Source organism: Lissotriton vulgaris, chromosome 1_1 (assembly GCF_964263255.1).
Source record: "Lissotriton vulgaris chromosome 1_1, aLisVul1.2, whole genome shotgun sequence".
NCBI lineage: Eukaryota > Metazoa > Chordata > Amphibia > Caudata > Salamandridae > Lissotriton > Lissotriton vulgaris.
In genome coordinates, this window is record NC_141685.1 from 554,301,300 (window position 1) to 554,314,326 (window position 13,027).

At 43.4% G+C, this 13,027-nt stretch overlaps 1 protein-coding gene across 1 annotated transcript in view; it reads left to right on the forward strand.

Annotated features, from left to right (window-relative positions):
* HFM1 (helicase for meiosis 1) overlaps positions 1 to 13,027 on the forward strand; it is a 2,890,879-nt gene that overhangs the window by 2,292,370 nt on the left and 585,482 nt on the right. The window lies entirely within an intron of this gene.

Sequence of the window (13,027 nt, forward strand, 5' to 3'; positions counted from 1 at the left end):
AACAACAAACATCCAAAAAGAGGGTCTGGAGATATGAATGGTAAAGTTTTAAATAAAAAGCATGACAAGAGCATTTAGTTCTAGCCACACTGGACTGATTGTGGTAGATCAGGACCTAGGTGCAATATAAGGCTGACTGCAACTGAGCAGGGGTTGAATACAGAAACGAGGTTTGACCTTTTACCTTGGAACTTAGTTTGAAAAATGGAAGTCCAAAATCTTCAGTGGGCCAGGGTAGCAGGCTCTAGCCAAGAAGGGCTCCATGAGGTCAGATAGCCATTGAACACAGTCCTGGCAAAACCATTGACTTTTGGAGGAAAAGCTCCAAAATGGGGTTAATTCTAATTTAATACCCAGGGAGGGCCCCTGGCTTGATGGATACTTTTGACACCTTTGCCCAGTCAAGATTTCTACGTTTGATCTTTAGTCACTTTTTTGGAGCACAGAATTCTTCAGTGGGGTAAGGGTGAAGTCTGTAGCAGAAGAGAATTCCACATGGCTGGATACCTCCTCCTGAAGGTCCTGCTAAACAACATTTGTTCCTTTGGAGAAGCTCTGCACGTGAGAAACTTTAATCTTCAGCCCAGTGGCAACCCTCCTTGGTCGGAATTGCTTGGTTATTTGGTCCTGGTCCCCCAGGGGTCTTGAAGTTGAAAATGTTTCCCAGATGTTTAGGGGTGGTGTTCTAAATTGGGTTTCTGGTTGGCAGAGGTATGCAACCTGTCCAAGTAGGAACCACAAACTTAGTCAGGGTAAGTAAGATGCACGGTAACCGTTAACCTGTGTTCACCTTCTGGTAGCTTGGAACAGAGCAGTCAGGCTAAACTTAGGAGGCAATGTGTAAAGTGTTTGTGCAACACAACACGTAGCAACACAATGAAAACACCACAAACATACTCCACACCAGATTAGAAACATAGACAATAATTTTATTAAAAAACCAAGACTAAAACGACAAAAATCAAATAAGTAATAGTTGAGCTATGAATTTTTAAAGAATGAAAGTGTCTGTAGTAGTTAGAAGCATTAAGTACCAATGGGGGTTATCTGGTTGCGCTGGACCAGGGCAAAGCCAAGAGTTCAGGCTGGTAGCGGTGGAGAAATGGCCTGATACATGAGCCATGCAGGTGATGAACACAGTACCTTGATCCTGGTCACAACAATAAGATGCAGGGTTCAGACAAGCGAGACATCAATGTCAAATGTGTAGTCGAGGTGATGTGTTGATTTGCTTCACTCAGCAGTGGCAATGCTGTGGTTCAGAAGATGATTCTCCGAGCTGAGAGGCCTTGATTCCTTAGACGATGCTCCAGGTTTCTCCAAGCAGTCGAGGGGATACAACCATCTTCCCACACTGAATAGGCGGCGATGCATTGGTTCAGATGCATTGTTTTTTTTGGCAATGCACAGGTTCTAACTGTGATGACCCAATTCTACTCCTGCAACAGGCTACATGAAGACTATAGATGCGTCAGTTTCTCTGGAACAAGTATCTGAGTCCACTTCCAATGGACCATCCACAGGAGCAGGTGTCAGGAGCAGGCGTAGAAACTTCGATAGCTTTGAATCTCAAGCGACAGGAGGCAAGCCAACAAGCCCTTGAAGATCACTCTGGGTTCAAGGAACAGTCCAGCTTCCCTTCAGCAGGGTCAGAGGACGGTAGGCAGCAGGGCAGAACAGCAGAAAAGCAATTCTTCCAGAGCAACAGTCCAGCAGAGCAACAGTCCTTGCAGCAGCACAGCAGTTCTTCTGATAGAGATTCTTTATAGGTCAATAAGTGTCTTATTTGATGGGCGTCAGAAACCCAGTACTTATACCCAGTTGTGCCTTTGAAGTGGGAGTGACTCCAACGAAGGGTCTTTGAAGTGCACAGAAGTCCTTTCTTCCCAGCCTCAGCTCCAGACTATCTGGAGGGGGTAATACAATATTTGTGTAGGGACAGGACACTGCCTATTCAGTTGTAAGTGTCAGCTCCTCCCTCCCATCCTGCCCAGGGTGAGCCATCAGAATGCAGATGGGCACTCAGACACACCTACCCTTCCTTTGTGTGTGGCTGTCTAGCTTGAATTCACAAAGTCAAGCTGTCACCTACCCCAGATGTGTATTGGAGACAGGCTGCAGGCACACAGAGCTTTAATAGCAGAGAAATGCCAACTTTCTAAAAGTGGTGTTTCTAAAATAGTAATGTCAAATCCAACTTTACCAGATATAAAACATGATACAGCTACTTGTTCTCAATTTGGAATTACTGCTTAAAAGTGTAACATAGAATTTCCAATGTTAACCTGAGGAGTAGGCCTTACAGTAGTGGAAATCAAATGTAGTTGTTTTTTACTACCAGAACATGCAAAACATAAAATTACATGTCCTACCTTTTACTTACACAGCACCCTGCCCTATTGGCTACCTAGGTCCTACCTTATGGGTGACTTATGTGTAATAAAAGGGGAGTGTAAGGCTTGGCAAAGGGTTTTAAATGCTAAGTCGAGATGGCAGTAAAATGCACATACAGGTCCTACAGCGGCAGGCCTGAGCCATGCTTGAAGGGCTACTGGTGTGGGTGGCACAATTAGTGCTGTAGGCCCACTAGTAATTTACAGGCCCTGGGTATGTGATATACTACTCTTCGTGGGACTTACAAGCAATACAAATTTCCAAATGTGGATAAGCAAATATTACCATGTTTAGGGGAAAGCACATGCACTTTAGCACTGGCCAGCAGTGGTAAAGTGCTCCGGGGTCCAGGTCCAACAAAAATAACCAGCAAAAAAAAGAAGGAAAGCAGGCAAAAAGTCTGAGGGAAGAGCGCCGTAAGACTCACAGGTCTAACAGGTGGTAAGAAAAGACTACCCAGGGACAGCCAAGGGTTCCAGGACCTTAGGAAAACCCATGGGTCAGGAGTCACTTCAAGCAGAGTCCAACGGCAGTGTCCTGGGCATGTACAGTTGGAAATGGTCAGCTGGGCAAATGCAATAAAGGCCTTGTGAAGCTTCTTGTCTCCCTGTAGTTTGCACAGGTCAGATACCTCTTTGTCCTTGAGAGAAGAGGAAGCAGGCCCAGTCCTTCACAACTCCTCTCCAGTAACAGGCAGCAGGTCAAGTTATCTTCTCTTCTTCCTCAGACCTAAAACGTATTTTGAAGATGGTGCCAGAGTATGCCAGATTTACAACCAGTGCTGGACAAAGTAACATTGCAAAATGACAGATTCTCTGAATTCTTTCCCAATAAGGTCCTTTCAATCTACAGGGCTCAGAGGAAATTAGTTTACAAACTAAAACCAAAAGTAGAAAGCATCCCAGCAACAATTTAAAGGGCCTACCTATCATGCATAAAGCGTGCTAAAATTATGGACGTGTGTTCATTACCTAAGATGGAAAAAGATCTCCAGGTACAGCAATCTATCACAGAGGCAAAGAGTACTATTAAATATGTGGTTCTGTGAGTGTCTGCATGGCTTTGTGTGTGAATGCCTGCGTAGGACTGTGAGTGGGTGTGTGACTCTAGGTATCTGAGTGAGTCTGAAAGAGCGAAAATACTGACTTTATTCATAGATTCATAATTTTGTCTTCAAAATGCATCAAGATTCGAGAATCTGTTGCAAGTGGGTGTCAGTTTTGTGGACAGGGAACTCTACACCACATATATATGTGTGTTTATGTATGTATATAGCCATAAATTATCTACTGGTTGTCACTGGTAGTTATAGTTAGGACCTAGTTTCCAAAGGAAAAGAGTTTTTTGGTGTGCTTATAACTTTGGCGCCATTTGACGAATCTTCACAAAATGTTCCCAAAAAAGTGGCCCAGTTTTTTTAGTTCTGCATGAAAAGTTAAGGACCGATCCGTCAAGCGGGGCCAAGAAAAAAGGGGGGTCAAAAAGGATAAGTTACTTACCTGTAATCCTAGTTCTCTTCCAGGGGTATCCTCATCAAAGTCATAAGCACTGAATATTCCCGTCCATGTGCCGGGACCGCTGAAATTATATAAAAATCATATATGAAAACATATATGTATATATATATATATATAGAAACACTTATACCAAAACCCAGAGAGAGCCAAATGAATGATGAAAAACCACGAATGATTCTTACGTATTCAAAAGAAAGCTTTAAGATAAGACAAATCCTGACAAAATATTGGAGTGTGGTCAAAAAAGACACTGAAATTGGAACACTAATAGGAGAAAGGCCACTAATCACATTCCGAAAAGCGCCTTCAATACAAGATACCGTGGTCAACAGCCATTTTCGGATAATCAAACCTTTGACGTGGCTAGAAAAAAGACAGTTGGGATTTTCAAAATGTTCAACATGCAAAGCATGTAAGATTGGTAAAAATCTCAAAAGCTTGACAGATCCTAAAGGACGCAAATTTGAAATTAAAGACAAAATCACGTGTGAATCACAATTCGTTGTATGCCAACTACAATGCTTCTGTGGGAAAAAATATATTGGATCAACAACCTGTGCTCTAAAAAAGCGAATATTAGAGCACATCCGCTCAATAACCAATGATGACTTCAGCTATGAGATAGCTAAACACCTGAAAACACACCCTGGAAAAACTTGGGAGGATGTTACATATTCAGGCATAGCTGTGATTAATGAAGATGAGAGAGGTTATGTTATGTTATTTTTATACTTCTATAGCGCACGGCCACTCCACGGAATATCCCGGCGCTTTATCGAAGGAAATCCCAACCGAAGAAGGGAGAACATAACACTGAGAGGACGTGCAGACACAGGAAGCAACATCAAATTAAGGGAAAAGCCATGTCTTAAGGGCCTTTCGGAAGGACAGAAGGCTAGAGGTCTGTCTCAAAGAGATTGGGAGGTCATTCCAAGCATGAGGAGCTAAGTAGCGAAAAGACCGTCCTCCTGCTCTAGCACGCTTGATAATGGGAACACTCATTTTAGATAGGGACGAAGATCTGAGAGATCTGGGGGGGTTATACCAGGACAATCGTTTGGAAATATATTTGGGGGCTATGCCATGTAGGGCCTTGAAAGTCGTGGTCAAAGTTTTAAACAGAATCCTTTTAGCAATAGGAAGCCAGTGTAGTGTTGAGAGAAGATCAGTGGCTCTGGCTTTTCTTGGAAGACCAAAGATGGCTCGGGCTGCAGAATTCTGGGCGATTTGCAGACGCCTGACCAGATATTTGGGAAGTCCCAGAAACAAAACATTAGCATAATCAAGCCTAGAGCCAATCAGTGCCTGGACAATGATTTTTCTGTGCTGGATGGAGACTAGAGGGAGGAATTTACGAAGCATCCGAAGGATGCCGAAACATTTCCCAGTAAGAGATGAGATATGCGGTCCGAAAGATAGCTCATTGTCAATCAAAACTCCCAAATTTTTGGCTTTCAGAGACGAACTAGTGGGAGGAAACATATCTTGCGGCCACCAGGGTTTCCAATCAGGCTCAGAGGTACAACCAAAGAAGAGCAACTCCGACTTGTCGGAGTTGCACTTCAGCCCATGACGTCCAAACCACTCAAAAACTGCGCTCAAACAGCCCCTGACCTGGACATCGTCAAACAGGCCATCCTTGTTGCTTACAAAGAGGAGCTGGGTGTCGTCAGCGTAAGTGACAATCCGGGCGCCGAAAGACTCCGCCGTCACCGCCAGGGGGGCCATAAAGATGTTAAAAAGGAGGGGGCTCAGAATGGAACCTTGGGGAACCCCCACTTCTAGCGGTGGCATTTCGGCGGAGTAGGGAGGCGCCCAGATTGTCTGCCGGCGGTCGGCTAAGAAGGATTTAAGCCAATTCCACACCGTTCCCCGCAGACCAAAGTCCCAGAGTCTGGAAAGAAGGAGTGCGTGGGGAACGGTGTCGAAAGCCGCCGACAGGTCTAGCATAATCAGTACCACTTTTTTTCCAACATCCAACTCCTCCCTGATGGCATCTGTGACTTCAAGGAGCGCAGTCTCCGTGCTGAAATTTGCATGGAAGCCAGATTGAGTGCTATGCAACAGACCCTTTTCCTCGATGAAATTAGAGATAGATCTGTGAACAAACCTCTCAGTCACTTTCGCCAGAGCAGGGAGTAGGGAGATGGGTCTGTAATTGGCATGGACTGAAGGGTCGAGCGCTGGTTTTTTAATGAGTGGCAGGATCATGGCGCTCTTCCAAGCTTTGGGAACTACCCCGGAAGAGAGCGACAGATTCAGGATGGGATTTACCAGGTCATTCAGAACAGGTGCCATATTTGCTAGACACTTGGCCGGGCAAGGATCCTGTGGAGATCCGGATTTAAGACTTGCCAAGATGTCAAGAGAACTCTCCTGATCTAGTGGGGGAAAATCACACAGGAAGGGACCATGGTCTGGTAAGGGGCACCCCAGACTCATCGTGTGCTGCTGAAAAGTGGCCTGGAGAGATTCTTGAATAGTGGTAATTTTCTGTACAAAATAGACAGCCAATTCCTTCAGCCAAGCTTCTGAATGAGCATGGGTTGGAGTATAAGCGGAGGGAGAGGTGAAATCTTTTACCACCCTGAAAATTTCCTTGCAAGAGTGCTCCGCTTCATTTATTCTAGATTCCAGATAGGATTTTTTACCTTCCCAAATTGATTTATGGTAGGCTCGAGTCAGCGTCTTAAAATTTAACCTCTCAGTATGATCATAAGATCGCCTCCATGCTTTTTCTGCTTTCTTAAGATCTTGTCGTGCTTTTTTTAAATGAGGGGTAAACCAAGGGGCAGATGTCCTTTTCTCGGCGGAATTTTGTTTCTTGGCCGGAACCAAGCTCTCTAGACGATCTGTGAGCCAGTTGTGAAAGAGAGCAATGTAATCCTCTACATTATCAGAGGTGGGACAAGGGAAGTTTGTTAAAGCATTTGAGAGCATCTCCCTAGTAAGAAGATGGAAAGGTTTAGAGAGATGCTTTAACGACCCAACAGGTTTGGACCGTGATGAAGCCATGACAGGGATGGAAAAAGTGATGAGAAAATGATCTGACCACAAAACTGGCATGGGAGGGTCAACACAGATAGGAAGAGTAGAAAAGATCTGGTCCAACGTGTGGCCTTTATTATGAGACGGTCCTGCCACATAAGGAAATAGGCCTAGCACGGAAGTAATATCCAACAATTTTTGAGTGTCCGGGTCTGAACTATTGTCCATATGAATATTTAAGTCACCTAATAGAAGGCAATGATTGGACCTAAGGCATGGGGTCGATAGGGCTGCCTGCAGTTCTTCTAAAAACGGCCCCACCGAGCCTGGTGGTCTGTAAACAAGAATACCAGTACAAGCCTGGGAGGATGAGAGCTGGAGAGTGAAGCCAAGGGCTTCACTGCCCTGTATATTATCTACAGGGAACGTGCGACATGCTATGTTCTCCTTTACGATGATAGCCACTCCACCACCTCTACCAGATGGCCTGTCTTTCCTATAAATATTGTAGGCGGAGGGTACGGTGTTTGCCAAATCGGGGGAAGAAGAATCAGACAACCAAGTTTCCGTTAGGAACAAACAGGATACCTTCGAATCCTGTAACATATTCCAAATGTCTAGAGCGTGGCCAGGTAAGCATCTGGTATTCAGTAGTAAACATTGATGGTGGATGGGTGGGCTAACCTGTGTAAGTGATTTCCGATCAGGAAGGCGCCAACCATATGCGCTACACCCTTTCTTCAGAGCCCGCCCTCCTGGGAATACATGATGGCAACGGCCACACGGAGGACGGAGATTGAATTGGAGGTGGAGATTGAATTGGAGGTGGAGATTGAATTACAAAGTGACGACGTCTCGAATCTAAATTGATAACTCCACCACCTCTACCAGATGGCCTGTCTTTCCTATAAATATTGTAGGCGGAGGGTACAGTGTTTGCCAAATCGGGGGAAGAAGAATCAGACAACCAAGTTTCCGTTAGGAACAAACAGGATACCTTCGAATCCTGTAACATATTCCAAATGTCTAGAGCGTGGCCAGGTAAGGATCTGGTATTCAGTAGTAAACATTGATGGTGGATGGGTGGGCTAACCTGTGTAAGTGATTTCCGATCAGGAAGGCGCCAACCACATGCGCTACACCCTTTCTTCAGAGCCCGCCCTCCTGGGAATACATGATGGCAACGGCCACACGGAGGACGGAGATTGAATTGGAGGTGGAGATTGAATTGGAGGTGGAGATTGAATTACAAAGTGACGACGTCTCGAATCTAAATTGATAATTAGATTCAAAACAAAGACCCCGATGGGTTTGAATGGGGATGATGAGATGTACGTGAATCTGTAAAGATGCACAAATGAACCTTTTAACAGACTGGAAAAAAGTGACTATCAGGGACAAATGGTCTATTGATGTAATCATGACAAGTGTAAAGTCATATCAAGTATTCTAAGTATTTTCTTGCACAGCATAAGTTAATGTGTAACATAAGCAGAATGGTTTAAATTTTATTTATCAAAATGCCAAGGGTTTGCAAGCTAAATTTGCTCATTGGGTCAAGTTGAATTAAGGCACTCAGCCACAAATTTAAGCTAATGGACATCATGCAAGAATGTAATACTGTCCACCGCTCAAAACTGATTTTTACATACTACATGTGGAAACAGCTTACTATTGGTGAAATACCACCAATATCCACCCTAATTGTAATGCAAAGATAAAACTTGCTGATTCAAGGCATGATGATAATTGTTGAAAAATAACTTAAAACTGCAATTGCCTATGATTCCCACAATGCATCGTAACTCGCCATGTGGGTTTTCTAGTATAAATATGCAAAACAAACAAAGGACTACTGTTTGTATACCGTGATCAGGGACTGGTATAGTCCGAAACACGTAGGTGGGAGAAACCTACAGAAAAATAAAGCACAATTACCAACTATGAAGTGGTGCGCGGCGTCTTCTTTGATGAGGAACTTGATCTAAAAAAAAAAAAAAAATATATATATATATATATATATATATATATATATATATATATATATATATAAATATATATATATATATATATATATATATATATATATAACCTACTGGCAGTCGCCAGTAGGTAGTTATAGTTAGGACCTAGTTTCCATAGGAAATCCACAACTTTCTATTTGCAATAACTTTGGCGCCGGTGGAGGAATCTTCGCAAATTTCTCCAAGAAAATTGTCTGCTTTGTTCCGCTCCTTCCCTGAAAGTTTGGGGGTGATTGGTTAGGGGGGGCGAGAAAAAGGGGGGTCCCAAAACATGTTTTCCCCATGCAATTTTCTATAGGGACCTTTAGCCAGGGCTACAGCCCGAACGGCTGAACGGAATTACACGAAATTTGGCAGAGAGGTAGAGTTCTGTTCGCAGATTGTGCTTTTTGTTAAATGGTGTAAATCCGTTCAGTAGTTTCTGAGAAAATTGCAAGTAAAATCATAGCGATATCTAGAGACGAAGTTCAGCGCGCATATGGAAATCTGTTAAATTACGAGCGCGAGCTGCATGGCTGTGAACTGTCTACTCTGACGGAAGACAGTGAAGGTGAAGGTGGAGGTCCACAGATTCACCCGTGTGGCCTGATTGTTCGGGCATTCCAAGACGGCATATTGATTACGCCAGTTGATTGGCAGCGATTAGAAGCTTTGGAATACTGTGATTCACAACCAGTTTCACCCTGCCCCCTCCTAAATCAAGCTAACAAGCGAGGAACCTACCAAAGGTCCAGTACTGCAGGTCATTTGGAGAGCGCACATGAAGTGCTCCCACCTTACATTGTCCTGATGAAGACCCCAGAATGAGGCGCGAATAACCCTTGTAGCAAGCGGGGTCGAAACGTAGACTACATCATCACCTCATACTTATGGGACTTAACTAGAATTGAGGAATCCATTCCATGTGTGAAGAGATTTAGGGAACTTTTGATCTTGCTAGACTGTAAAGGTCTTTCTTCAATTGTATTGTGATTGTGCTATTGTCACACCACCTTTACCCAGTCCCTCACGCACCCAATCACCCCAATCTTACCCAAATACCCATTTCTTTTCCCTCACGGAGAGCACGCTCAATTTTAATAGTATACAGATAACTTTGACTATCAAGAGTTATTTTTGTATTTTGTTGACCTAATATTGTGAGTAATACTTTTGGAGCTATATAATTGATTTTGAGTCTCCACTTTCTCTATGCTCATTAAATTCATATTTTGCAAAAGTTATATGATGACTATGGGATGGATTTTTGCTATTCCATTTACTATATTATTGTTTGGAAGTCATTTCGTACTTGAATGATCAAACACTGACCCTTTCTCCTATGTACTTAACCAATGACCCAGGTCAGGCAGTTTTAGGGTAGGCCCCGTTGAAACTCAACACGTGAACTGTCTGTCAACACTCGAAACCAGGAAGTGTTGGCGGCTATCTTGTGCCTCACTAGAACTGAGTCACAAGAAAACAGTAAAACAAAGTTGAGAAATAAGGGAAGGGGGTAGGGTATAGACATTCTGACCCTCTAGGCTTGCTCAGGGGGTCATACATGGATGTTTAGGCTCTATTTTTTATTTTTTAAAGAAAAATCGTGGCGTACGTGTAAGGAAATACGTACAATTACGAGCAGGAGCTGCATGCTGATTGGCTGTCAATACTCCAAACCAGGAAGTGTTGGCAGCCATGTTGTTTGTCGGGAGAGGAGAGTCACAAGAAAACAGTAAAACAAAGTTGAGAAATAAGGAAATGGGGCAGGGTGGAAAGATTCTGAGTCTATAGCATTGATCAGGGGGTGGTACATGGATCTTTAGGCTCAATTTTTATTTTTAAAAATATAAAAAATGGCGGGGTAGTCGTGCAGTACTTGTACGCGGTGGAAAAGGTGAGAAAAAAGTAGAAGTCCGTTTTATTGATTAGGTCCCGGGGGGCAAATTACGGGGGCAATTTTTCTGCATAATGGGGGCTTGTAAGGTGCCTGAGCACTGGGGAACGGCACTCCTCTGGTTTTATTTTGAAGTATGTGGGCGGGGTTACGGTCCTACTCCCCGCAGTCGCGGGGAACGCCACATTTCTGGGACAGTGATATGTAAAATGACCTTTCAGCTCCGGGTACTTGCATTGTCTGGAGTTTTTTATTAATGTTGGGAGGGTGGGCTTGATAATACGTCCTTGTAAATTCCCATAGAAGCCTATGTTCTGGTCTTAACATAGGCTTTTATGGGAGATAACAAGGCCGTATTATGAAGCTCATTATAGTTGTTTTATCGGAAGTTTCCTGCCAATAAAACTGCAATAATTTTAACACCGATCCTTGATAATATGCACCTAAGTTTACTGGTCATACGCGTATGGAAATACGTACAATTACGAGCAGGAGCTGCATGCTGATTGGCTGTCAATACTCCAAACCAGGAAGTTTTGGCAGCCATGTTCTTTATCGGGAGACGAGAGTCACAAGAAAACAGTAAAACAAAGTTGAGAAATAAGGAAAAGGGGCAGGGTGGAAAGATTCTGAGTCTATAGTCTTGGTCAAGGGGTGTACATGGATCTTTAGGCTCAATTTTTATTTTTAAAAATATAAAAAATGGCGGGGTACTCGTGCAGTACTTGTACGCGGTGGAAATGGTGAAAAAAAAGTAGAAGTCTGTTTTATTCATTAGGTCCCGGGGGCAAATTACGGGGGCAATTGTTCTGCATAATGGGGGCTTGTAAGGTGCCCGAGCACTGGGGAACGGCACTTCTCTGGTTTTATTTTGAAGTATGCGGGGTGTCACGTCCTACTCCCCACAGTCTCGGTGAGCGGCACCCCTCTGGTCTTTTTAAAAAAAAAAAATGTTTTGAGCTCTCTCTGTCTCTCTCCCTGTACACGTCGTGGGCAACGCCACATTTCTGGGGCAGTGATATGTAAAATGACCTTCCTGCTCCGGGTACCTGCATTGTCTGGAGTTTTTTATTAATGTTGGGAGGGTGGGCTTGATAATACGTCCTTGTAAATTCCCATAGAAGCCTATGTTCTGGTGTTAACATGGGTTTCTATGGGAAATAACAAGGCCGTATTATAAAGCTCATTATCGCCGTTTTATCTGCAGTTTCCTGCCTATAAAACTGCGATCATTTTAACACCGGTTCTTAATAATATGCACCTAAGTTTACTGGTCAAAAAGAAGAGCAATGGGCCATATTATCAACAAAAGGCGATACATTATCGTCGCTTTTATTGGCAGGAAACTGCCGATAAAGCGGCGATAAAGGGCTTGATAATATGCCCTTGTGAATAGCCATAGCAGCCTAGGTTAACATCAGAACTTGGGCTGCTATGGAAATTTACAAGGGCCTATCGTTTTTTATTAATCTTGGGAGGGTGGGCTTGATCTTATGTCCTTGTTAATTTCCATAGAAGCCTATGTTCTGGTGTTAACATGGGCTTCTATGGGAAATACCAAGGCCGTATTATCATGGTCATTATCGCCGTTTTATCATCAGTTTCTTGCCAATAAAACAGCGATAATTGTAACACCGGTCTTTGATAATATGCACCTAAGTTTACTGGTCAAAAAAAGACCAATGCGCCATATTATCCACAAAAAGCGATACATTATCGTCGTTTTTGGAGATAATGGGCTTGATAATATGCCCTTGTGAATAACCATAGCAGCCCAGGTTAGCATCAGAACTTGGGCTGCTATGGGAATTTACAAGGGCCTATGGTTTTTTATTAATGTTGGGAGGGTGGGCTTGATATTACTTCCTTGTTAAATGCCATAGAAGCCTATGTTCTGGTGTTAACATGAGCTTCTATGGGAAATAACAAGGCCGTATTATCATGGTCATTATCGCCGTTTTATCGGCAGTTTCTTGCCAATAAAACAGCGATAATTGTAACACCGGTCTTTGATAATATGCACCTAAGTTTACTGGTCAAAAAAAGAGCAATGAGTCATTATCCACAAAAGGCGATACATTATCATCGTTTTTATGGGCAGGAAACTGCAGATAAAGCGGCGATAATGGGCTTGATAATATGCTCTTGTGAATAACCATAGGAGCCCAGGTTAAAACCAGAACCTGGGCTGCTATGGGAAGTTACAAGGGCCTATTATCAAGCCCATT